This window comes from Dromiciops gliroides, chromosome 5 (genome assembly GCF_019393635.1).
Source record: "Dromiciops gliroides isolate mDroGli1 chromosome 5, mDroGli1.pri, whole genome shotgun sequence".
Taxonomy (NCBI): Eukaryota; Metazoa; Chordata; class Mammalia; order Microbiotheria; family Microbiotheriidae; genus Dromiciops; species Dromiciops gliroides.
The window spans coordinates 110,649,447-110,676,006 of NC_057865.1; the positions used below are offsets into that span (position 1 = coordinate 110,649,447).

Here is a 26,560-nt window from a genome sequence, read left to right on the forward strand (position 1 = left end):
TGTGGGAGCTCAGGACTTTCTTGGGACTTTTCCTTTTGAAGTTTGAAGTTCCTTTTCTCAGGTGATCAGTGTATTCTTTCTAGTTTTACTTTGTCTTCTGGTTTTATAGATCTGGACAGTTTCACTTACGGTGTCTTGAAATGTAATGTCCAGACTATTTTTTTCCCCAATGTTTTTTAGTGAGTAGAATTTTAAAATAAAATAAAACTAATAAACTTTAAAAAAATAATAGTCTTGATTTAAAAAAAACATTATTGGTACGGCTTTAGCTAATTTTTAAAGGTAGTGATGAAAGCCAAATTCCACCCACCTCCCCCAAACAACAACCATACCTCAGAAAATAAGAAAGGGGATCTCGTAATTTATGGAGAGGAAATTAAGATTATCATAAATGACTATGCCAATTTAAGTTAGGTGTAGTAACTGGAAAAGCATGGGATGATTCCATTCGAGAAATTATACAATTCTTTTAATGACCCCCAAGCTTCTCCATGAAAGAAAGGCCATTTTTAACAACAATATACTTTCACTGATTTTGTATAAATATAAATCATGAACTATCACGAAATCAGGAAAGTCTCTGAAGAATTAAAGTTTCAAGTCACCCAAATGATAATGGAGAGACTCATGGAGTTGTCAGGCTGCAACATGTTTTAAGGAAGAACTGCTCGGGAGAAGCGGTATTAAAGATGACATGAAAGAAATGTAGCAACAGAAAAGCAGTTGGGTCAGTCATACACCAAAGAGGAAGGGATAACAAAAGATCCTAAATTCCATTGCTATCCAAAGTCAACAGATCCAGGGGAAGATCTCTGGTACACTGGGTAGACGACACACTATAGGGGCTTTTTGGAAGGACATAGACAACAATTATAGAAGAAGGCGGCATGGCTGGATTGCATCAAGGTTGTACCATATCTATGGGATTACAAATATAATGAAATATTATACCCAGTTATATGACAATAAAACTGGGAAAAGATAAATTGCTCCCAAATATAAAATCCTAAAATGAACAAAATAGCTCTAAGGACCTTGAAAAAAGAGAAATTGAACAAGCCATATATGAACGTGTGTGTGTGTGTGTGTGTGTTTGTGTGTTTGTGTGTGTGTGTAAAACCCAACCCCAGATCCAGGAATATTTGCAAGTGAATTGTGTCAAGCATTTAAGGAACAAATAATCCTCGAAAAACAAACTTCAGAAATAGAAAATATTATTTCTTTGTGAATGATTGTCAGCAAACCCTAGAGAATCAACACTATTGATTAGCAGTTACAGGATATGAAGTAACTTTATCCAAATTACAGCACTTCTATTTGTTAACCAACAACTAGAAAGAAGAGCTAAAAAGAGAGAAACGTAACTTACACAAATGACAAAATTCATCATGCCAAATGGGAATAAATCTGCTAAGACAAGCACAGAACATTTTCACAGCAAGAAAGGTAGATCTCAATGAGAGAGTCAGTGTTCTTGATAAGTTTTTCTAATAAAAATGGGTTTACTATCCAAATTGATCTATGGATTCAAATCTATGCCAATCAGGTACAAAGGAGGACACTTTTGGATTGGGCAAAATGGTGACAAAATTCATAACTATTTATCAAATGCAAGAATGCCAAGGAAAATAATGGAGAGTGGGATTGGTGGAAATGTAGGGACAAAAAGGGGAATATTATTACTACATCTTCAACTCTTTATAAAGATGCATTTATCAAAATTAACTCATTGCATAAAAAATTTAAAATTGATCAGCAAAATATAGAAATAACAGAAGGAAATTTATACTGCAGACCAGGTTTTTCTAAATATAAGAACAGAGTCCTGGATGAGAAAACACATTCAACCAGATAGCATTTTGGTGGAAAACTAGATTTCATTTGATTCCAAAATAAATTCTAAATGGATATATTCTTTGCCCTCCCCCCTTCCCCCTTGATTTCCGTCTTTGCCAATTCATTTGGCAGGGATATTGTGAAGCAGAAAAGCTAATCAACAGCTAATAGAACTGTGATTTTTATCCAACCATTTTAGAATATAATTGGGAATATATTCATGGTAGCTTTATTTTTAAGTAAACTGTTTATTGATTGAGGAATGGCAAACTAATTGTAGTATATGAATGGAATGAACTAGTACTGTTTGTTACGTAAGGAACATTGAATGTGAAGATTTCAAAAAAATTAGGAAGATATAGAATATGGATACACAACATGAACAAAGAACTATTTGATAAAGCATCAAATAGATTCAAATTGGATATACTTCCAAATGAATTAAGCAAGGACAGTTCTACCATTAGCACATGAATATACCTGCTTTCCCCCAGACCCAAATAGACTATGACTAAGGAAGTGATAGGATTACACAAGATAAGACAAACAATTTTGATCAGTAAAAATTAGAAGAGAAACAGAAAACTGGGGGAAAATCTTTGCACTGTGTTTCTTTGATAAAGGGCTTGTGTCCAAGATACATAAGGCTAAAGAGTGAGTATTTAAGTGGTCAAAAGATAGAAGGCATTTTTTAAAGGGAAAAAAAGCCCCATAAGCTATCAACAATCATGGAAAAATATATTCTAAACCACTAATAGAGAAATGCACACCTGTCAAAAAAAGCTAAATGTTGGAAGTGGGGTCTGTGGGGAAAAAGGTATATGAGAGCTCTGGTGGTGATGTTCTTGGTTAATTCCTTGGACAGTTATTCTGGAAAGTGATTTGGAACAATGCCCAGAAAGTAACAAAACTCTGCATACCCTCTTTGACCTAGTTAACTGACCACCAGGTCTTTACCCTCTGAGAAACCAAAGAGCAAAAGACTTTATGTAGGAAAATATTTATAGCAACTCTTTTTGTGGTAGCCAAAAGTTGGAAACTAAGGGAGGGAGGTATCTTTTTGGGGAGTGCTGAACAAATTATGGTATATGAATGTAGTGGGCTATGTGTCATATGACATGATAAAATGGGCAGTTTCAGAGGAAACTAGGAAAGACCTGTATGACCTGATGCAGAATGAAGTTAGCAGAACCAGAACAGTTTATACATGGGTAACATAGAGAAAAATAACACTGAAAGATGTTAGAGCTCTGAGCAACACAGCAATTAGTGGGTCCCAAAGAACGAAGAAAGCACTCCACTCACTGTCAAAGACTTGACAACTTAAAAAGCAAGAAGGGACATATGCTTTTGCACATGATTGATGTGGAGATATATATATATATATATATATATATATATATATACACACACATATACCATACTCTGCTGCTGATATTGAAAACTTTATTTTTCAGGGTTTTTATTTTTAATTTACTTATGGGTGGGTATTGGAGCAAGAGATTGTTTCAAAAGCTTGTTAATTAAAAAAAATAAATGAAGACAACTTGAAACAATAACAAAAACATTTGACGGTGTTGGTGTTAAGTTACAAAAATATATTTCTATTCTTCCTTTTAATAAATGTAAATCTACTAAAATGTAAGGTTCCCATACTCTCAGATACTATCATTCTTAGATTTTATTGAACTCTTTTGGGTTTGTGCTTTGTGAGGGGTTCAATTTGGAATGTACTAGAGCTTTTATGTGTTAAAAGAATATATCAATCAAAAACTCTTTTTAAAAAAAGAAAAATCCAGGTAAAGTATGTTCAGGGTATTCACATGGTCTCTATTTTAGTTATCTCATCAAGAAAGGAAATGAGGTTAGTTTAGCATGACTTGTTCTTAATAAAGTCATGCTGGCTCTTAGTGATAGGCTTCCCTTTTAGTGTATTACAGAAATTTTCCAGAAATAATAAAAAAAAAAACCCAAGCTTATTTTCCACTGATTTTTAGATTCTGCCCTCTTCTCTTTTTTGGGGGGGGGAGTGGGGGGAGGAGGGTGTGTTGGAAAGTCAGAATAACATTTGCCTTTTCCAGTATTGAGTCTTTCCTGTTTTCTATTGTATTATAAAGTTTACTGATAGAAACTCAGTACTTTAATCTGCCAGCTCTTTTATACCTTGTAGTCTAGCATCTAATGAGAACACACTGACATCAGCTAAAAGCTCTCACTATTAACTTACTTATTTTGGATTTCAGCTTCCCATCAACCATTTTTTCTGTGTCATCTTGTAGTCCACAGATTACTTTCCATGATAGGGTAAATACAATCAAAATTAGGACCAGTTTTACCTTGTCTTTGTTCTTGGATTTTGGGACTTTTTTGCCTCTAACATCTTTTCTTTGGTCTTTCGCTCCAACATAACTGAAGAATTCTTTTGTTGTCCTTAGAATTCACTGCAAGCTTAAGCCATAATATGTATTTTATTTATCACAAATGCAATTGTTAACATAATTTTTTATTAATATAATTATCACTGGTAAAATTCCTCTAGTGAGTGTGGTTGAACTGTAGTTGGAGGGCCGCTGTTCATCCTGTTAGGTTTCTGCTAGTAATAAAAAAAAAAACAACCCCAATTCCCCCCCCTCAAAAAAAACCCAACCCCAATTCCCCCCCCCAAAACCAACCCCAATTCCCCCCCAAAAAAAACCCAACCCCAATTCCCCCCCAAAAAACCCAACCCCAATCCCCCCCCCAAAAAAAAAGAAAAACAACCCACAACTCCTCTAAGGTTAGGCATTTGGTCTAAAGAGGAGAGTCACAAAAAGGAAGGCCTAAAATATCCAAAGCAGCAGCACTTTTTGTGATAGCAAAGAACTAGAAAGAAAGTAAATGGGAAATGGAATATTCCTGAGCTGTAAGAAAAATGACTTTTAAAACTACTTTTCTTTTCCTTCTCTATTCTACTTCATGCTGCTTCCAGAGAATCATAGAATAAAGTGGGAAACTTTATTTTATCAAACTTGCCTTCATTTTAACCTTTTATCTTTATCCCTCCTATCTTTTGGCACCTACTGAGCCCTGACTCCCTCCTGATGACTCCTTTTCTTGCCACTTTTCCCAGGATAGATTACATATACTATTGTTCAAATGCCTGGGCTCACTGGTTATCATAGGAGCATCGGAGTACACCTTGATCCCCACTGCTACTTTTATTATCTGTTTAATGCCATCAGCTACCAACTTTTTGGTTTGTTTAATCACAATTCATCAACTAATCTACATTCTGGCTTAGGCCGGTATCTATTAACTCCACAGTTATTTTCCCTTCTTATCAGGTTTAGTGTTTGGCTCACGGTCTTCTTCATCCCAGCTCATTCTCTCTTTCTGGGGGACTTTTGATAATCCCTCAAATATCTTACTGTTGTAGTTTCTCAGTCTCTTCCATTCCATCTCACCTATTCATAGGGATAATCATTCCCCTAATTTTGCAATCACCCATGGAAATTTAACTTTTAGGTTCAAGAACTCTGAATTTCCTCCATCTGATCATAATTTTTAACCTTTATCTCTCTTCCTATGCCTCATTTCCACTGATGCCTCTCTTTATACTCACTGTTTGATTTCTTCATTCAGAAGTATGTGTCCCATGCCATTACCCCTCCTCTGGCTATACTCAGGTGCACTTCCCAATCTTAACCCTTTGACAAACCAGTTCAACTCCATGCTACATATCTTCTATTTTTGAATCCCTTACTGCTCCCTTGTTTTAGTGTTGATCATATCTTGCTGACCCCCCAATCCTGCATTACTCTTGCCATATGACTTCTTCACTCTTGGAACTGAACAAGGTTCATTATACATTTATGTGCTCTAATCTCAACTGGTGCTTCATGAAAGTACTACTATAACTCCCTAATTGATACCCTATACCATTCACCACAACAACTATTCCAAAACTTTTTTTTTCTCCTTAAGTCTCTTAAATGCTTCTCTTTCCCCACCCTCTCTACCAAGTGCCTTGGTAATACTTGGTAATAATTCACTGAAAAAAAAGGCCATTTATGGAGAGCTCCTTCTCCCCACTTCATCTCACATCCCTTTGACATCATCTTTCCACTATGTCTTTACTCAAGTGTCAGATTCTGAAGTGTCCTTTCTGCTTTCCATAGTCAATCCCCTGCATGTATCAATGATTCCATCCCCACCTGTCTTCATCATATTGCTCCACCATCGTTTTTAATCTTTTCCTAATATTTATTCTACCTATTAACGCCTTTCTTGCTGCTTACAAACCTTTCTCCTTCATCCTTTAAAAAAAAAAATCCAAAATGTTCATTAGATCCTACTATGCCTACCTACCAGTTACCTATCTCTGTCTCTTTCTCTATCCTTCTCTCTCTTCCTCTTCCCATGAGTGTACAAACTCTTTGAAACAGCTGTTTACAATCAGTCTTTCCTTCTTTCCCTCTTGATCTTTTCAAACCCTCTACAATCCATCTTTTAAAATCTTCCAGTTGAAACTGTTCTCTCCAAAGACAACTATGCTTTTTAAATTACATATTCTAATGGCTTTTTCCTTGATCTTATCTGTCTTGATGTCTTTGATACTGTTCACCTTCTCCTGAATATCATTCTCTCCTTACTGACTTTTTGGGACTTTTCTCCTTGATTCTGCTACTACTATGACTATGGGTCTGATTATTCCTACTCAGCCTCTTTTGCTTGGTCTTCAATCATGTACTGCCCATTAATTTTTGGTATACCTCAAAGCTCTCTTCTGAGCCCTCTTCTCTCTGTATACTTTCTCACTTGGTCACTAACTCACATGGATTAAAATATCATCTCTGTGAAAATGATTCCAAGATCATATCTATATATTTCTACAGCTGCCAATTGAACATTTCAAACTCAGTGTCCTATAGGCATTGCTGGATCTCCACATCCAAAACAACTCATCTTTCTCTCCTCTCTCCACCCCCAGAAGCCTCACTTATTACTCTCCTTTGATCTCCCTCTTACTGTTAGGTGAAGTTCACAGTCTCTCACAGTGCATCTGATGAGTTGCTAAATCCCCTACTTTCTTTCTTTCTTTCTTTTTTTTGTGGGGCAATGAGGGTTAAGTGACTTGCCCAGGGTCACACAGCTAGTAAGTGTCAAGTGTCTGAGGCTGGATTTGAACTCAGGTACTTTTGAATCCAGGGCCGGTGCTTTATCCACTGTGCCACCTAGCTGCTCCCCCTCCTTACTTTCTTTCTATATAACATCTCTTCAGATATGTCGTCCTCTTTACTTACAACCAACACCCTAGTTTGTGTTCCCCATCACCTCTCATCTGAACTATTGCAATAATTTTCTCATTGATCTCTCTCCCTAAAGCATCTTTCTTCTCCAGTCTCTTCCACTTAACTGCCAAAACAGTTTTCCTAAAGCCCAGGCCTGGCGATATCTGCCATTACCTCTTTCTCCACTCTTACTTCACTGACACTCCTATGGCCTTCAATGATTGACATTTAATGCTCTTCCAAACCTGGCCTCCTCCTGCCATTTCAGTCTTCTTATATTCCACCGACCTCTAGCTTTGTGATCTAGGATCTGGCTCTTTGGGCCTATTGGATGTTCCATGCCTTTGCTGTACTGGCTGTTCTCCAACTCTTAGGTTACCTTCCATCTACTTTTTATTAATTTTGTGTTTTTTTGATTGAAGTGTGTTATTTCCCCATCAGAATGTAAGCTTGAGGGAAGGGACTGGATTTGTTTTTGCTTTTCTTTTGTATCCCCAGCATTTAGCATAGTTTCTAATACATATTGGGTTTTTGTTTTGTTTGTTGTTTTTTTTTTGCAGGGCAATGGGGGTTAAGTGACTTGCCCAGGGTCATACAGCTAGTAAGTGTCAAGTGTCTGAGGCTGGATTTGAACTCAGGTACTCCTGAATCCAGGGCCGGTGCTTTATCCACTGCGCCACCTAGCCGCCCCTCTAATACATATTAAACTCTCCATAAATGCCTGCTAATGGACTGATTGAAATGTAGGCAATATAAAAATTAAAGATAGCAATAAAAATGTATTTTAAAAAAATTCCTGAGCTCAGTCTCAACCTCTCAGGACTCTTATCAGGGAAATAAACTCTTTGCAAATTGTATATATGAAAGTGAATTTTTGTCATACAGCTGTGGTAGCATCTAATAGTACTAACTGTTGTTGAAGTCTAGTATAGTTAAACACTTATGGGTTCTCCTGATTTTGAATAGCTGTCAGGAATACTGTGACTGCCCTGGTCTCATTTTGTAGCACAGGGTAGGGAATGGAAAGGAAAGTATTCAGGAAGGGTTAGTTATAGTTTTGCCTGAAGATTTATTGAGTTAAAACAGCTGGGAAGTGAGACAAGGTTTTTGATTGCAGTGATTAAGAACCCTATGCTACGAATAAGACCTTAGGGGAAATGGGTCAAAGAACATTTCTAGTATTCCCTCATAGCTTAGTAGCAGGGTTTATGGGAAGAATTAAAAGGAAGAAACAGTAGACTCCATATGAGCTAAGACACTGTGGTAAAAAAAAAAATGAAAGTTTTTAACATATTAATGAATGGAAAGTTTTTAACCATATTGATGAATAGGAAAAAAAATTCAACATATAAGCCAAAGTACAAGTTGATTTTTCATCTTTCAGTGCAGTGGCTCACTTTGTTAGGCACTTTGGACTCCCGTGACATCCTTAATTACTTTCCTTCTTGGGTGGTTGTGGGGGGAAATGAGTTTTGTAAACCTTAAAAAACTATAAATGTGAAGTGGTGATATGACTCACTTTTTTTTTCTTTTATTTAAAATCATAAAATGTAAATAATAATTTTTTTCATTTACATATTTTATCTCGTAACATGTTCTGAAGCAAAAACTGCTCCATTCCAGATTGTTTCCCTGCTTTAGATGCATTTATACCATAGAATCAAAATTCCTATTGATCTTAGCATTTTCAGTGCTTTTCAGCTACCTGAGTGGAGCTATTCTTCCTTTTTGTGTCCTAATGCCAACCCGTATCTTGGATAGAAGGATGTTCTTAATATCTCTTCTTTGCCTCTCAATAATTTTAGGTGGTCCTACAGACCTTTCTAAGGGCAGCTAAGTGATGCAGTGGATAAGAGTGCCGGGCCGGGAGTCAAGAAGACCTGAATTCAAATGTGGCCTCAGACACTTTACTAGCTGTGTGACCCTGGGCAAATCACTTAACCCTGTTTGCCTCAGTTCCTCACCTGTAAAATGAGCTAGAGAAGGAATGGCAAACCACTCCAATATCTTTGCCAAGAAAACCCAAAATGGTTTCATAGGACACAACTGAAACTACTGAACAACAACAGACCTTTCTATTTCTTTCAAAAGTGTAAATGCTTTTTTCCTACTTTAGATCAGTCTTGATTAATTTGTTATATACTATAGATAGATGATATTTTTCTCTATACTTATTTAAAGGAACAAAATTAGTTCTGTGTGATTTTATAGTTTCCCTTTGCCTTTTTCCTATTAGCAAGTGGATCTTCTGCACTACCACTTTCTGCTGCTGTTGTGGTAGTATGATCAGTAATCATTAAGCATCTTTTGTACTGAGAATTACACAAAATAAATTTCATATTTAATTCACCCCCTCAAAATACAAATACTTTTCTAAGATGTGAAAAAGGAAGTTGATGTGGAAAAGCTCTATGGTTTTCTCTTGAATTTTTAAGCTCGGTGGAACTGATCCTATTATCTGGTCTCATGAAATTAGAGCACCATGATTTCTCCAACAAACTTAGACCTGTTCTCGAATTCCTATATTTACAGACAAAACATTTTAAAGGCCATTCGTTGACATTTTGCAGTTTATGTACAAAAAGAGTCAATAATTTGTTTTTATTACTCATAATCTTCATTCATAATTCTTCTTGTTGGCCAATTATCAAAGCTTAAACTAGTTACTCCACTGAGAAAAAGTGGAACTATGTAATACTCTTTCCCATGTTTTGTAACAATCCTGATTTTCCCACAGCATGAAGCTAGTGACTTAGATATTTTATTCAGCTCTGTCAAATAAAAATTATCAAAGCATACTGCTGCTGATCAGTGATATGAGTTGTTTCTAAGAAAAGTCTCTACTCATAACAAAAGTCACACTCATTACCCTATAGATAAGTGATAGGACCAGAATTATGAGTTTTCCTAATTATATATTTACTGAATTATAGGAGTTTATAGCCAATATAGCCCCAAATTCTAGAATTTGTTTATGTTGTGATTTTAATGGATTTTATATATATTCACATAATCATAACTTGAAGCTCTTAAGTGATGACTGGTATAGAAAAGTCAACTTATGACACTGAAATTTTTTCTATATCTCTTGCCAGTATTCCTTTCCATAATTAGTGTCATGCCCCATATCATTTACATATACAAGCTTCCCAGTAAGGAAACTTACTTTTCCATTTCTATCCTGCTGTAATTCTTCTTGGGTTAGTCTTTCCATAGTGGCATTTCTACTTTTGCTTCCTTGTTCAAAAAACTTTGATTAGTACCATATACCCTAGAATTTGAAGTCCAAATTTCCTGTCCTTGTAACTTTGACAGTATGGCTTCAGTCTACTGTATTCTGCATAGTTCCTTAGCAACAGCTCTTGGTTCTAGCTCAACTCAGATACCCTTCCTGCCTCTGCCCCATTTTTTCATGCTGTTTCGTTGCACCATCTCACACCCTGCCAGGTACTGAACTACCTTGTCCCTTTGCAGTAATGTCACTCTTCCTCCCTGCCTAACTAAATCCTGTCTTTTCTTCAAGATTCATTTCTTATCCTGCCTCTTTTCTGGAGGCTTCTCTAACCGCCCCAGCTAGAAGTGATCTCCTTACCCCTTTGAACTTTAATACATTTTGTTTTTGCCATTTAGAGGAACACTTTTTTATAGCCTTTCCAACTACATTGTTTCTCTTTTTCTTTTCTTTTTTTTATTTTTGGTGAGGCAGTTGGGGTTAAGTGACTTGCCCAGGGTAATACAGCTAGTAAGTGTCTGAGGCCAGATTTGAACTCGGGTCCTCCCGAATCCAGGGCTGGTGCTCTATCCACTGTGCCACCTAGCTGCCCCTTTCCAACTACATTGTAAGACAGACTTCGTCTTACACTTTCCTTTTTGTGTTTTTTTTTGTTTTTGTTTTTGTTTTTGGTGAGGCAATTGGGATTAAGTGACTTGCCCAGGGTCACACGGCTAGTAAGTGTCAAGTGTCTGAGGCCAGATTCGAACTCAGGTCCTCCTGACTCCAGGGCCAGTGCTCTATCCACTGAGCCACCTAACTGCCCCTACACTTTCTTTTATCCTCCATGATGTCTTGCATGTAGTAGACTTGCAGTAAGTACAGGCTGATAAGAGTGGTAACGTAGGATTAGATATTCATGATTTTGGATCCTGACCATTTTTGACACTTAAAAGCATGTGTGACTATGGGTTATAATAGAAGAGACCGCCTCTATTCTCTGGTACCAGCAGGCATTATCACTATTTAGTAAACACGGTGCACCAAAAAGGATGTGGAACTTGAGGTACTGAACTTGCAGTCATCAGCCCTGAGTTTGAATTCCTTTTCTGCCATTTATTCCCTGTAAGATCTTGGGCAAATTACTTAATCATTGTGGACCTCAGTGCCTTCATCTGTAAAATGACAAGGATTAGAATAGATGAATGAATGAAAGAAAAAAACGTATTGTGTAAGTAATGTGTAATAAGTACTGGGGATATAAATACAGGAGATAGTTTCTTCCCCAAGGAGCTCACATCCTAGGAAGGGAGGCAACACATATAGGAGAATGGTGACTGGGGAAGGGTGTGTTGTTCTAAGTAAGTCCAGGGATGGCCAGTAAGTCCCAAAGTAATTGATATGCCTGTTCCAGAGGCAATGATTATGATGATTTGGTTTCTATTCCCGGAGTAAGAGGTGAAAAGGGAAAGGGGATACATGGAAGGCAGAATGATGTTCAAGTAATTAAGGCCAACTAGATATGGTGAGCTCTCATTAATCTTGGCAGCACTGCCCAAGGATGGAAACTGAAATTCTGAGAGAGACCTCTGGTTGAGATCTAGTAACTTAGATCTGAGGTGCCAAATACCCAGGTAGCTTCATCTCAACCAGAATAAAATACAGTTGTGAAGTATTTAAGAACAAAGATTATGTTAATTTTTTAAGTCAATATACAGCTATAGGGATCATTATATATTATTTAGTGGCCCCCACTTCTATTTCAGTTTGACACCATTCGTTGCCTTAAAAGATGTCTACTGCTCCTTCCAGCTCTTAAATTTATGAACTATGATCCTGTAAGTAGGCTAAAGGATAAAATGTTCACTCAGTTTGAACAGTTACTTTCATTATATTATGACAATTCTCATTTCAGGGAATAGAGTATAGCTTTTAGAAACAAGAATTCTTATTTATCCTAGTACATGATTAGTAGACCCAGTGTTGACTAATTATCAGTCATTCAGTCAGTAAACATTTATTAAGCACCTGCTTTGTGCCAGACACCATATTAATGGGTACCTTTTGTTATTCTAAGCAGAACCTCACATTCTTAGCATTGGGAGACTTTTGCAGGGATTTTGTTTTCTCCCCAATAGACTTACTTTAAAAAGAGGATTTCTGCTTGCTTTGCTGTCAAACATATTGTTCCCATATGCTCAGATTTCATCTTCTCTACTAAAGTACTGTGGGAACATACCCAAGGTAATGTTTTTAGACTCCACAGTATATACCCTGTCCCAAAAGTCTTAATTCAGTTTTAATCTTTAATAACTTTAAAGGCATGAATGATACAAATAAACAAAAAACATCATTTGAAGGTTTACTTAAATTTCCCATACTTATGTAGTGGGGTGAATTTTGAATACATTCATAATTTTAATTTTAACCAGACAGGGGATCCTGTTATTATTGTGTGTATGACATTTGCTAAGACCAGTGGATCAGTAGAGGATTACCTGGTCTCTTGATCTGTCTTCATTAGACTTTGTGATATATGTCAAACTCTTGTGTGTGCATCAGGACCTCATTATTGAAGGATCTTAAGATTAATATTACAGGGGCAGCTAGGTGGTGCAGTGGATAGAGCACTGGTCCTGGAGTCAGGAGGACCTGAGTTCAAATCCGGCCTCAGACACTTGACACTTACTAGCTGTGTGACCCAGGGCAAGTCACTTAACCCCAATTGCCTCACAAAAAACAAACAAAAAGATTAATATTACAAATGCTATCCTTAGAGTTACAGAACGGAGCTGATGAAAATGTTTTCAAAGTTCAAAAATTGACTAGAGCATTGTACATAGCAAAAAGTGGTGGCTTTAATTTGGGGGGGGGGTGAGGCAATTGGGGTTAAGTGACTTGCCCAGGGTCAAACAGCTAGTAGTGTTAAGTGTATGGGACCTGATTTGAACTTAGGCCCTCCTGAATCCAGGGCCGGTGCTCTATTTACTGCGCCACCTAGTTGCCCCTTAAATTTTTTTTTTTTAACAAACATTTTTTTTTTCCAGTTATATGTAAGGGTAGTTTTCAACATTCATTTTTATAAGATTTAGAGTTCCAAATTTTTCTCCCTTCCTCCCTCCCTTTCCTCCCCCTTTCACAAGACCGCAACCAGGTTATATATGTACAATCCACAAGTGCTCTTTTTATCACTTCTTTCTAAGGGGGTGGATAGTAAGCTTCCTCATTAGTCCCTTGGGATTGTCTTGGATCATTGCATTGCTGAGAGTAGTTAAGTCATTCACAATTGCTCATTGACAATACTGCTATCACTATGCACAATGTCCTCCCAGCTCTGCTCACTTCACTGTACATCAGTTCATGAGTCTTTCCAGGTTTTTTCTGGGATCATCCTGTTTGTCATTTCCTATAATATAGCACAAGACCATTCCACCACAGTCATATAGCACAGCTTCTTCCTCAATTGATGGGCATTCCCTTAATTCTCAATTCTTAGCCACCACAAAGAGTTGCTATAAATATTTTTTGTACAATTTTTCCCCCTTTTCTCTTTTTCATGATTACTATTGTTAACTGTTTCCCTTCCATCCTATTCCCTACCCCATGATCTTTATTCTATTATCCATCTTCTTTCATCCTCTCCAAAAAGGATTTGCTTCTGTCTGTCCCCTCCCCCAATCTTCCCTTCCTTGTTTTGCCCCTCTCTCTTTATCCCCTTCCCCTCCTTTTTTCCTGCAGTATTAGAGAAATTACTCCACCCAATTGAGTGTGTATGTTATTCCCTCTTTGAGCCAATTCTAATGAGATTGAGGTCTTTGAGCCAATTCTGCTGAGTGTTAAACTCATTTACTGCCCATATTAAATAGATTACTCCACCCAGTTGTGTGTGTGTGTGTGTGTGTGTGTGAGTCCCTCCTTGAGGCAACTCTGATGAGTTTAAGGTCTTTGAGCCTTTTCTGGCGTGTAAAATTCATTTACTGCCCTGCTCCTCCCCGATCCCTTCCCCCACTCCATAAGCCTTTTCCTGTTTTTTTCATGTAGGATTTCACCTCTGCCCTTCCCCTTCCCCTAGTGCATTCCCCTCACCCTTCACTTTAACCCTGAAGATGTCATCATGGGGCAGCTAGGTGACACAGTGGACAAAGCATCCACCCTGGACCCAGGGGAATCCCAGCTAAAACCCGTCCTCAGACACAAGACTGTCACCCACTGCATGACCCTAGGCATGTCCCACAACTCCAGTTTTTTATGGTTCTCTACGGTCTTGTGTTTGAAAGTCAAATTTGCCATTCAGTTTTGGTCTTTTCATCACGAATACCTGAAAGTCTTCTTTTTCATTAAAGTCCCATTTTTTCCTCTGAAAGATTATACGCAGTTTTGCTGGGTAGGTGATTCTTGGTTTTAATCCCAATTCCTTTGCCCTCTGGAATATCATATTCCATGCCCTCCAGTCCTTTAATGTAGAAGCTGCTAGATCTTGTCCCATCCTGACTGGGGCTCCTCAGTACTTGAATTCTTTCTTTTTGGCAGCTTGCAAGATTTTCTCCTTGACCTGAGAGCTCTGGAGTTTGGCTGTAATATTCCTAGTTTTCCTTTTAGGATCTCTTTCTGGAGGTGATAGGTGGATTCTTTCAATGTCTATTTTAGCTTCTGCTTCTAAAATTTCAGGGCAATTTTCCCTGAGAATATCTTGGAAGATGATGTCTAAGCTCTTTCCTTGATCATGGTTTTCAGATAGACCAATAATTTTCAAATGATCTCTCCTGGACCTATTTTCCAGGTCAGCAGTTTTTCCCAGAAGATATTTCACATTGCCCTCTATTTTTTTATTCATTTGGATTTGCTTTATTGTGTCTTGGTTTCTCATAAAGTCACTGGCTTCCATTTGTTCAATCCTAATTCTTAGGCAATTATTTTCATCAGAGAGCTTTTCCATTTGGCCAATTTGTCTTTTCAAGCTGTTGATTTTTTTCTCATGTCTTTCCTGCATCACCCTCATTTCTCTTTCCATTTTTTCCTCTACCTCTCTAACTTTATCTTCAAAATTCTTTTTGAGTACCTCCATGGCCTGAGACCAATTCGTATTTTTCTTGGAAGCTTTAAATATAGGGGCCCTGACATTGACGTCTTCCCCTGAGAGTGCACCTTGAGCTTCCTTGTCACTAAAGAAACTTTCTATGGTCCTCATCTCTCTCTGTCTGCTCATCTTGCCTTTCTTTTACTTGCCTTTTTGCTCCTTAAAGTAGGGCACTGTTAACAGGCTGCAGTATCCCAAGCTTCAGAAGTCCCAGGTGGTATGATTTAAGGAGGATCAGGTTCTTCACTTGCCTGGCATGTTCTCTGGTCCATAGATGACCCCAGACCAACTTGCTATTCAATCAGCTTTGTGTGTTGTGGTTGTCAGTCCCTCCCCGACCTGGGCCACTGCTACTCAAGCCTACCTCCTGGTTCCCAGCAGGGGTGAAAAACCTAAGTTCTGCCTCAGTACCAGCATAGACCTCTGTAGTTTCCCCGCTGCCCAGGGCTCAGCCCTCTCACCAGACTGTGAGCTTAGTTCCAGATGACAGTGGTGCTTCAGCTGATTGAATTTTAATAAGAAGCATCAATAGTTTAAATTTTAAATAATCTTTCAAATTTTTTACTGTTTGTAGCATTTATACTTTTCCAGTTATTAAAACTTAAAATTGTGCTAAGAATTTGGAAACACCTTTAATATGTGTTTTATTCATTTGCTCTTTGTTGTATCTGATTTCTCTAATTTCTTTTAATTAGTAGTTTACTGTGAAGTTAAACAATTAAAAAACTTACTCTCATAACTAATTAAACTTAGCTTTTCAACATTCGTATGACTTCTTACTAATTCTTAATTCCCTTCCATTTTCTGTTCCTTCATCCCAATACTTAAAATTTTTTTCTTTTGTATACTCATCACTATGATTTTTCCTTCACATTGTATTATTTTTGTAAGCTTTTCCATATTCCCTAAAACTGTACAATTTTGTTCATTCATTATACTTATTGAAAAAAGGCAAACTAATAATTATAAAACATGAATGGGCCAATGGAATGCATTCATAGATGAATTTCAAAACAGAACTCAACAATGTGCCTTTTAACAGCAAGCTAATCTTAATTCGGAAGGATCAAAATGATTAAAAATAAAAGATTTCTTTAAAATTCAGCATACTACTGCCAAATCCCCAGAATCAGGAATTGTAGTAATAGTACAAGTTGAATTCATACCAGAAATTATAAAAGCATTAAATAAGAATGCTCTGTTATCCTAAAAGATTCTAGTCAGAATGAAGGTATATCAGTCTTATATATATATGCACACATTATATCACATAATATATGTATATATCATATATAATGTGTGCCAAACAATTATGCAGTAAAATTCACAAAGGAAAATTTAATAGCCATGAAATAATTAAATTTTTAAAAAACCCAATAATAGTGGGTGGCTTTACTATCCTTTATCAGTATATAACAATGACAACTAAGAAGATAAGTTATAGAGTTAGTGTTAAACTAGACCATACATACACATATGTAACTGTGTGTATGTATGTGTATGTATGTATCAAGAGAACTCAGTGGGAAAACAAGTGTTCACGGAACTCATAAAAAATTTGAATTCTGGGCCACTTATAAGGTACTGAAAAATGTAGAAAGACATTTGTTTACACTATGTTTAATTCCATTTTGTTGTTTAGTTGTGTTTGACTCTTTGTCACCATGTGGAACAAATCATGCCAATGTTGTCAGTAGTTCTTTTTGGCAAGGATATTGGAATGGTTTGCCAATTCTTTCTCCAGTGGATTAAGGGCAAACAGGTTAAGTGATTTGCCCAGTGTCACACAGCTAGTAAGTGTCTTTTGTTAGGTCTTCCTGTCTCCAGGCTCAGTTCTCTATAGGCCACTGAGCTTAATTGCATTGCTCTTATAAAATTCTCTTCCAATTTCTTTTTGTTTTTGTTTGTTTGTTTGTTTGTTTTGCTGGGCAATGGGGGTTAAGTGACTTGCCCAGGGTCACACAGCTAGTAAGTGTCAAGTGTCTGAGGCTGGATTTGAACTCCTGAATCCAGGGCTGGTGCTTTATCCAATGCGCCACCTAGCTGCCCCCCAATTTCTTTTTAATGGAGTAGAGATTGTTACCTTTGCTTCTCAAAAATTGTATAAGTAGGACACTTAATTTATCATGTTCTCCCTGATATTTAGGAAGTATGGTATCAACAATAAACTTTGTCTATAGTTCAAGTACCACCTAAGTTAAAATCAGAAATTCATCATTGTCTTAATTAGTGAATGTTGAATTGTTTTGGCCACAACTTTTAAAGACCTTTATCCAGATATAGAGGAATTAAAAGCTCTGTCAATAAAGGAGGTAATCAAAGAAATTACCAGTCCTTGAATTGAAGACTTTGTGCTATTCTTTTGCATTACATTGCTATGCCAGTTTATTTAGTCTTTCCTCAAATGTTTGTCATTGTGTATTTTCCAGCTTTTCCAAATTATTTTAAAAAACCAAACTTTATACATTCAAAGATATTTATAGTGTTACCTGTAATATTGTTAGAATATATCCCCAGTATTGAGATTATTGGGTCAGTGAGTATGATTATTTTCATGAATATAGTATGCTGCCAGATTATTTAAAAGAAAGTTGTTATTAATTCCCAGTCCTATCAGAAATGTACGAATAGGCCTATTTCTTCATGACCAATTTGATATAAAGAAGTTTTAAATTAGAAAAAAATTTAGATAATATCTAGTTCTAATCCTCTTACTTTAAAGATGAGGATACTGATGCTCTGGGAGGCTTTAAAAAAAACTTGCCTTAGTTAAACTGTCTGCAGTGTTATTTTGTTATTTTGCTTTGTTTTTTGCTAAGTTGGTGGTTATGAGGTATATCTTAGCATAGACCTTTGGTACCACCCATCTGGATTATTGAGATAGTCTCCTAATCAGGCTTCATATTTCTCAATCTTCTTCATTCTAAATGGTCTTTCATACTATTGCCAGATTGTTTTTTCTTATGGAATGTATCCAAGATGGCAGTGTGAGAGGATCAAAAGCAGACTCTTCACACAAACCATTGTTATTCACACAAACATAATTTTAGAAGAAAATTAACACAATACATTAACCAAAATAATAAATGAACAGTACAAAGTGCCAGAATAAACATTTTTTAAAATATGAAACTGCAGAACTGAATCAGTTAAAGTGCCCAAAGCATCAGACATATGTGGGGTGTGGGTTGGGGTGTGGGGAAACTGAAGGAACTTGGAAGATATCTCAAGACCGTTCTGCAAATGGATAAGTAACACATTCAAATAAAGTTTCTTTTTTTTTTTCTTTTCTTTTTTTTTTTGGTATGAGGCAATTGGGGTTAAGTGACTTGCCTAGGGTCACACAGCTAGTAAGTGTTTAAGTAAGTGTCTGAGCCTGGATTTGAACTCAGGTCCTCCTGAATCCAGGGCTGGTGCTCTATCTACTGCGCCACCTAGCTGCCCCCTAAAGTTTAAATTTTTGACTAATAAGCAAGTCAAATGACCAAACAAGAATAATTTGAACAGTTTTTTTTTTAATCATAGGAAGAGATGAAGGTAGAATTAAAAGGTATTAAATGAGAAATAGTGAAGAAGATTAGTAACCTGGAGATAACAATAGATAACATGACATTAATTCATAGACTTGACCAGTAGCAAATTTGCTATTGTAGAAAATGGGAAATACAAGCTAACCCCTCCTCCCCCCACCTCCTCTGCCATTTTCCCAGTTACATTCAGGTTCACGTGACAGACCTGGGGTGGGTATGAGGGGATAAATCATAATATAGTTACATCGGAGTGACGGACATTTCAGAAAATTTAGAAACAAGGAAACAAGTCAAAAGAATTTGACAGCCAAAATCCAGGATATCATCAAAGATGTATTTCTAGAATTGTCAAGAACTGGTTAAGTATAAATGGAAAGGTTTCACAGGAAGAGGAGGAACCTAATAGCTAAATGTCACCAAATAGTGTAAGTTCCCATTTGAAGTATGGACTGTATTTACCAAGGAACAATCTCCAGGATCCCACTTTTCAAGCAGGACAAGGAGTGATCAGAGAAACTAAAATGTTTTAAGCTGGCTCTGAGCACAGAATTACCTCCCTAGCAAAATTCAGTGTGTTTTATGGAGGCAAGAGGTGAATTTTTGGGAAGCAGACTGAAAAGTTTAAAGAAAAAACTGTATTTTGAGGAAATCTTCAAGTATCAAATAAGCATCCTAGTCACCATAATAACGATTTTAAACATTCAGGAAAGAATTCTTCTCTCCTCCACCTTCCTCCCTCCCCCCCACCCCCACCCCAATAAGGCCCCTAAGAGCATTGTATTAGGTAAGTCACTAAAGGTTTGGGGGATTCTTCAGAGGAAAAAAAAGAAAAACAAAAAACAACCCCAAACCCCCAAAGCTTCCAAGTAGGAGAAACTGAGGTCTAGCTATTCTCCTAGGGTTGCTTTTAAAAAAAAAGGGGGGGGGCGCAGTAAAAGTTAAAGTACATCATTATTTATATATTTAAGACAAGACATATTTTGGTTAGAAAGATTTTTAGTTTGAAACACTATTAATAATAAATTATACTTATATCAAACATTTAATTTTCATAACAAAAGTGGGATTTTCTCATCTTGAAAGTCACCACTTTCTTCCATTGTTACACTGCCTCTATATTCCATTATTACCATATGATCAATCCGATTAGTTGCTCAGTACACATTTATTAAGCACCTACTTGTGTTATGGGCACTATACTAATTGTTGGGCATAAACAGTCCATATCTTTAGAAAGTTCATTTTAACGAGGGAGATTCTTTGTTTCTTCCTTTCCTTTCTTTCATTTGTCATACAAAAATCAAATACAAGCTATCTTTGAAGACAGAGGACCTTAGAAGCTAGGAGGAGGGGCAGGAAAGGCTTCTTTGTAGCCTTTGTGTTTAGTCTTGACTGAACTCAGTGATTCTAAGAGGGAGAGAACACTTCAGGTTTTCAGGAGAGCCAGCTCAAAGGGAGGAGAACATCAAGGATGCCCTTGGAATTTGTGGAGGGGAATGATGTGTAAGGAGACTGGAAAGGAAAGAAGGGGCCAGGTGGTTAAGAACTTTAAATGTTTGTATTTGTTATAAAAGTAATAGGGAGCCACTAGAGCTTGAGACGACATGAGTGACAATGGGTAACTGAAAGGATAGTAGTACCCTCATCAGTAATAGGGCATGATGTAGTTGATGAATCAGCAAAGGAAACTAAGGAATATGGTCCGACATGTAGGAGACGAACCGGGAGAAAGCAGTGTCATGAAAAGAAAGAGTACCAGAAGGAGAGGGTGGGTCAGTAGTTTCAAAATGCAGCAGATAACTGGAGGATGAGTACTGAACAAGAGCAGCTTATTTGGTAAATAAAAGACTACAGAGATTCTGTGACTGAAAGTATCATGCCCACTACCTGTGGGTGTTCCCCAAGCTTCTGTTCTGGATCTTTGATAAATTTCAGGGTGGGGGGTGCCTGTGAACGTGAAACTTGTAATATTTAGATAACAGGAATTGTATAATTACATAATTCATATAATATAAATATATATTTTGTATAATCGGTTTCCTTTTGTAATGCTACCTTTTCTTTTATGCATTAAAAAAAACACACTGAGAGGAGGTTCATAGATTTCACCAGACTTGTTAAAAGGGTTTATGACACACAAAAATTAAGAACTCTTGCTCTATACTCTTCTTGCTTTTGGTAACCTCATGAACTTCCATGGGCTTAACTGTCATATGTATGCAAATGACTCCTGAGATGTATAAATCCATCCCACCTCTCCCCAGAGTTATTCTGTTACTCCTTGCTGCTTAGATAATATGCTGGATGTTTTTGAGATACCTCTAACTTGACACACCCTAAAACCAAACTTAGTATCTTTTTACCTAAATCCTCCGGTCTTCTAACTTCCCTGTTTCTGTCAAAGGCTTCACAGCCCATTCAATGTCAGTATGAAAATGTTCTGTCTAGCTTTTAAAGGCTTACACAACCTGGTCCCAATACTCCATCATGTACACTGAGATCTACCTAAACTGGCTGTCTCTCTGTTATTCATGACATTTCATTTCCATCTCCATGCCTTTTACTTTTTTTCATACCTGGAATGTACTTCTTCCCTCTCTCTGCCTCATGGTCTCTTTTTTAACATGCAACTCAGGCACCATCTCTTGCGTGAAGCCTTTCCCAACTCAACTGCTAATGGCTTCCCTCCCAACTACCTTGTATATGGCTGCTTGGGGTGTATGTGTACACAAAATAGTGTGAATATTTATATGTATTTTTTAACTGTGTATATTTTATATGTACTTCTATCTCCCACTCTAACTCACTGGGAATGAGGCCGCTTTCATTCTTTGTACTTATATCTACAATGCTTATAACAAACAGTAGGTGCTTAATTAAAAGTTACTGATTGTGAGGATTCCAAGAGGACACAAGTACTGTACATGTGTTACCCTGGCGTCTTATGACTTGGGGCTATAAACAGCACTGGAGGAATATTGATAATAAAAGGATTAACCTTTGTTTTATGGAAAAATGTAGAGCCTTTAAAAGAAATGTGCAGTTTCCCAAAGATAACTCACTGTCCTCCCCCTATTCAATTATGAATCTAACTAATTATCTACTTGCTGTTTGTCTAAGATACATACTCTGATAGATGAGCTCCATGGGTTGTCCATTCTGTCAACTTATTAGCACAGTTTTGACGATAGACATTCCTTGTCCATTTTTTTTTCTCCCTTGTAGTAGGTTGAACATTTTGGAATGATAATGGATACCCTTTAAGAGCCTCTCCAGTGTTCTGAGGCTTGATGCAATTATCACAGTATCATCTCCAAGCAAAAAGACCTCACAGGAGGGACTTCTTCCACTTGGCCTCTCTGTTAGATCATAGTATCATAGATCTAGAGCTGAAGAGACCTTAAAGATCATCTACTCCAAATGCCACATTTTACAATGCAGACACCTTTACGTACACATCTTGTTTGCTGCTTCATTCGATGTTAATGATTATCCCTTTTATGTTTTTCAAGGAATATCCTTTAATTTTGACGTCTGCATGGGAGCTGTCTTCTAGGGAAACATTTTGCATGGCAGCTGCTTTTTTTTTTTTTTTTTGGCGGGGCAATGGGGGTTAAGTGACTTGCCCAGGGTCACATAGCTAGTAAGTGTCAAGTGTCTGAGGCCGGGGCAGCTAGGTGGTGCAGTGGATAGAGCACCAGCCCTGGAATCAGGAGTACCTGAGTTCAAATCCGGCCTCAGACACTTAACACTTACTAGCTGTGTGACCCTGGGCAAGTCACTTAACCCCAATTGCCTCACTTCAAAAAAAAAAATGTCTGAGGCCGGATTTGAACTCAGGTACTCCTGAATCTAGGGCCAGTGCTTTATCCACTGTGCCACCTAGCCACCCCTTGCATGGCAGCTTTTAAGATGGCTTCTGCTTTATCAGATCAGAGGCTTTCCCTCTAATCCACAAACATTAAGCATATTGGAATCTGATAGTCTAAATATTTCAGACAGTCTGTGATGATAAATAGATGATTTTCTATGGAATATCACAAGCAAAAACCATTCACTTCTACCATCATCAAAGATGCACTTAGCATGGGTGTAGATTAGTTTTATTAAAATTGTTATATAGGGGGCAGCTAGGTGGCACAGTGGATAAAGCACCGGCCCTGGATTCAGGAGTACCTGAGTTCAAATCTGGCCTCAGACACTTGGCACTTACTAGCTGTGTGACCCTGGGCAAGTCACTTAACCCCCACTGCCCCACAAAAAACAAACAAAAAAGAAAAAAAGAAAAAAATTTGTTATATAGGTGAGAAAGTAGGCATAATTATTGGTGTTCTCTGTCACCTTTTTTGACAGTGAAGTCTGAGGAGGCGCCCTCTCCCCCCCAACACACACACACACACACACACACACACACACACACACACACACACACACACACACACACACACACACACACCCTGGTATCTTCTTTTTCTTTAGGTACCTTGAGAATCTGTCCCTCACTCTCAGGATTTCTATTTCCAGCCCAGGCCTCTACTTTGTCACTTTGGTCTAGTAAGGCTGCTTTCTGCATTGTTGTAGTTTTCAATGCCATCGCCACATCATGAGGGTGTGGGGGTGGTCAGTGGTTTTGAAATCCAGATTTGATGGCTCTGCTGGCCTTGATTGTGAAAATATGCATACCAAGTAAGTGGAAAGTTGTTTTCGAGAGGGGACCGGGAAAGGGCTCCTTCAGAAGATATTTGAAGTAGTCAGAGGGAGCCAGGGATTGTGAAAAGGGAGAGGATTTCAGGCATGGAGGCCAGCCAGGATAGATGCATGGAGTTGGTACGTGGAACTTCTTGGGTAAGGAAGAGCAAGTTGGCCTAAGCATCCTAGCTTGATCATAGAACAGGTGTGCAGAAGTCAAGTGCAAGGAGACGTCAAAGATAAAAAGGAACCAGGTTATAAAGAGTTTTAAAGGTGACACAAAAGAGTTGATTTTGGATCCCAGAGGTAATAAGGAACCACTGGAGTGTTTGCTATGATGGTTTTTAGAAAAGATACAATTTAAATACCTTAAAGGTAGGAGTAGTTTCATTTTTGTATTCCTAGCACCTTTCACAGTACCATGCATAAAGTAAATGCTTAAGAAATGCTCATTTATTTATTCATTCATTCATTCATTCATTTATTTTTCGGGGAGCTAATATTCTTTTTTTTTTGTATTTTATTTATTTTTTTTTTCTGTTACATGTAAAGATAGTTCTCAACTTCTGTTTATACAAGCTTTCCGATTTCAGATTTTTCTCCCTCCTTCCCCCCTCCCCTAGACAGAAGGTAATCTGATATAGGTTATTTATATATGTATATAATAACATTAAACATATTTCTGCAAGAAATGCTTATTTATTGACGGATTTGGGGGTTCTTTTACTCTCCTAATGACAATTGATATTTATTGGATTATATTTGGTATGAAATTGTTGACAACCAATACAATTGGTTGTCAGTATCCTCTCCATTTTTCCTTTGTGTAATTTCTTAACACAGTCTTTTGCTGGGCCATACATGAAGCCTTTTCAGCAAGGTACAGCCTGCCACAGCTACTCTAGTCTTTGAGAACCAAGGGCAACTTACATACTATTTGATGCATTGAAGTAGAACTGCATCAATACAAAGAGAAAATGATTTTGCACAGCATAAAGTAATATATGTAGGAATAAAATAATGAAAGGGGAAAATGGTTCCAGCAAATATGGCAGATGAGGTTTTGTCACCTAGAATCTAAAAGGAACTGATCCATGAACATGAGGTGGGACTCACCAACATTTTAGAGTGCAGCATGGCAATATATTTTATTTTATTTTATTATTATTTTTTTTTTTTTAGTGAGGCAATTGGGGTTAAGTGACTTGCCCAGGGTCACACAGCTAGTAAGTGTTAAGTGTCTGAGGCCGGATTTGAACTCAGGTACTCCTGACTCCAGGGCTGGTGCTCTATCCACTGTGCCACCTAGCTGCCCTGCAATATATTTTAAATTACAGAACTAATCTTGACCTTTGCTCCTGGGATTCTGTTCCTAGAACTTGATCCTAAATATGTCATAAAAACAAAAAAACATTTCTCTTTGTAAGAGCCAAATAATTAGAAATAACCAGTATGTCCCCAAATTGGAGACTAGTTAATAAGTTATGATATGTTAATATGGATGAATATTATGATACTATGATATCAAATATGAAGTATACAGGACATTTTCAGAAGTTTTATCTAACATTATTCCTCCCTACACACTTGATGTGATGAAGGTGATATGAAGCAACATCAGCAGAACCAGTATTGTATACAGACCCTTCTTATCTTTTCTTCAGCCTTTGATACTGAGGGTCATTCACCCTCTTCTCCTGGATTTCTTTCTCCTCTCTTCTAGTTCTGGTCCCATTTGTCTGACCCACTTCTCAGTTCCTTTTGCTAGCTCTTCCTCATGTAATGCCTACTAACTGGGTTTGTCCCCCAGGAGTCTATCCTAGATCCTCTTCTTTTCTCCTTGTATACCAGAGGTTCTAAATCTGAGGTCTGGGACCCCTTATGAGTTTGTGGATAGATTCCAGGGAGTTCATGAATTTAAAAACATTTTTTTAATGACTTCCAATATAATTGACTTCTTTTATAATCCTGTGTATTTTACTTTATGCTTTTTAAAAAAATTATTTTGAAAAGAGATCCATAGGCTTCTTTAGATAAGGGATCCATGACACAAAAGAACTCTGTACTATCCTCTCTTGGTGATCTCATTACCTTCCATGCCTTAAATTATTTTTATGCAGATGATTCTCAGATCTATTTGTCCAACCTTTCTCTCTCTTTAACCTCATCTGTCATCACCAGTTGCCTTTTGGACAACCACATGTCTAAAACACAACTCATTATCTTTTTCCTCCAAACCCTCCATTCTTCTCAACTTCCCTATTCCTTTCAAAGGGTACCACCATCCTCCCAATCACCCAGGCTCACACATAGGTGCTATTTTTGACTCCTCTTTGTTACTCATTGCACATATCCAGTATGTTGCTAAGTCTTGTCTTTTCTACCTTCACAACATTTCTTATATATGTCCCTTCTCTGTAATCATACAGCCTCCACAATGGTACAAGCCCATATGCCTGGATTGTTACAGGAGTCTTTTGCTTGGGCTCCTTAGCCCAAATCTTTCCCCACTTCAGTCCATCCATTTTCCACTCATTCACCAAAGCAATCTTTATAAGACACAGGTCTGACCAATAAACTCCAGGGGCTCCCTATTAACTTCGAGGGTTAAATATAAGATTTTTTTTTTTTTGGTTTGGCTTTTAAAATCATTCACAATCTGACCTTTTCCTTCTTAGATTTTACAGTCCAGTGACATTGACAGCTCTCGTAAAAGATAATGCAGCTCTCAACCCAGCCTTTTCTCTCACTGCCTGTTCCCTATGTCTGAAATCCTTACTTTTCTCCCCTTCCATCTCCTGGCTACTCTAAAGACTCAACTCAAAATCTTGCTTTTTGTTGGAAACTCTTCCTGGTTTGCTTCTTCCCAACCCCTCGTTGCTAGTATCTTTCCTCTGAGATTACTTCCCATTTACACCATCTATATCTTATATACACCTAATTTGCT

The 26,560-nt window shown here is 37.4% G+C and overlaps 1 protein-coding gene across 1 annotated transcript in view; it reads left to right on the forward strand.

The window, feature by feature from the left end:
* Window positions 1-26,560, forward strand: part of CNOT4 (CCR4-NOT transcription complex subunit 4) — a 183,177-nt gene that overhangs the window by 122,482 nt on the left and 34,135 nt on the right.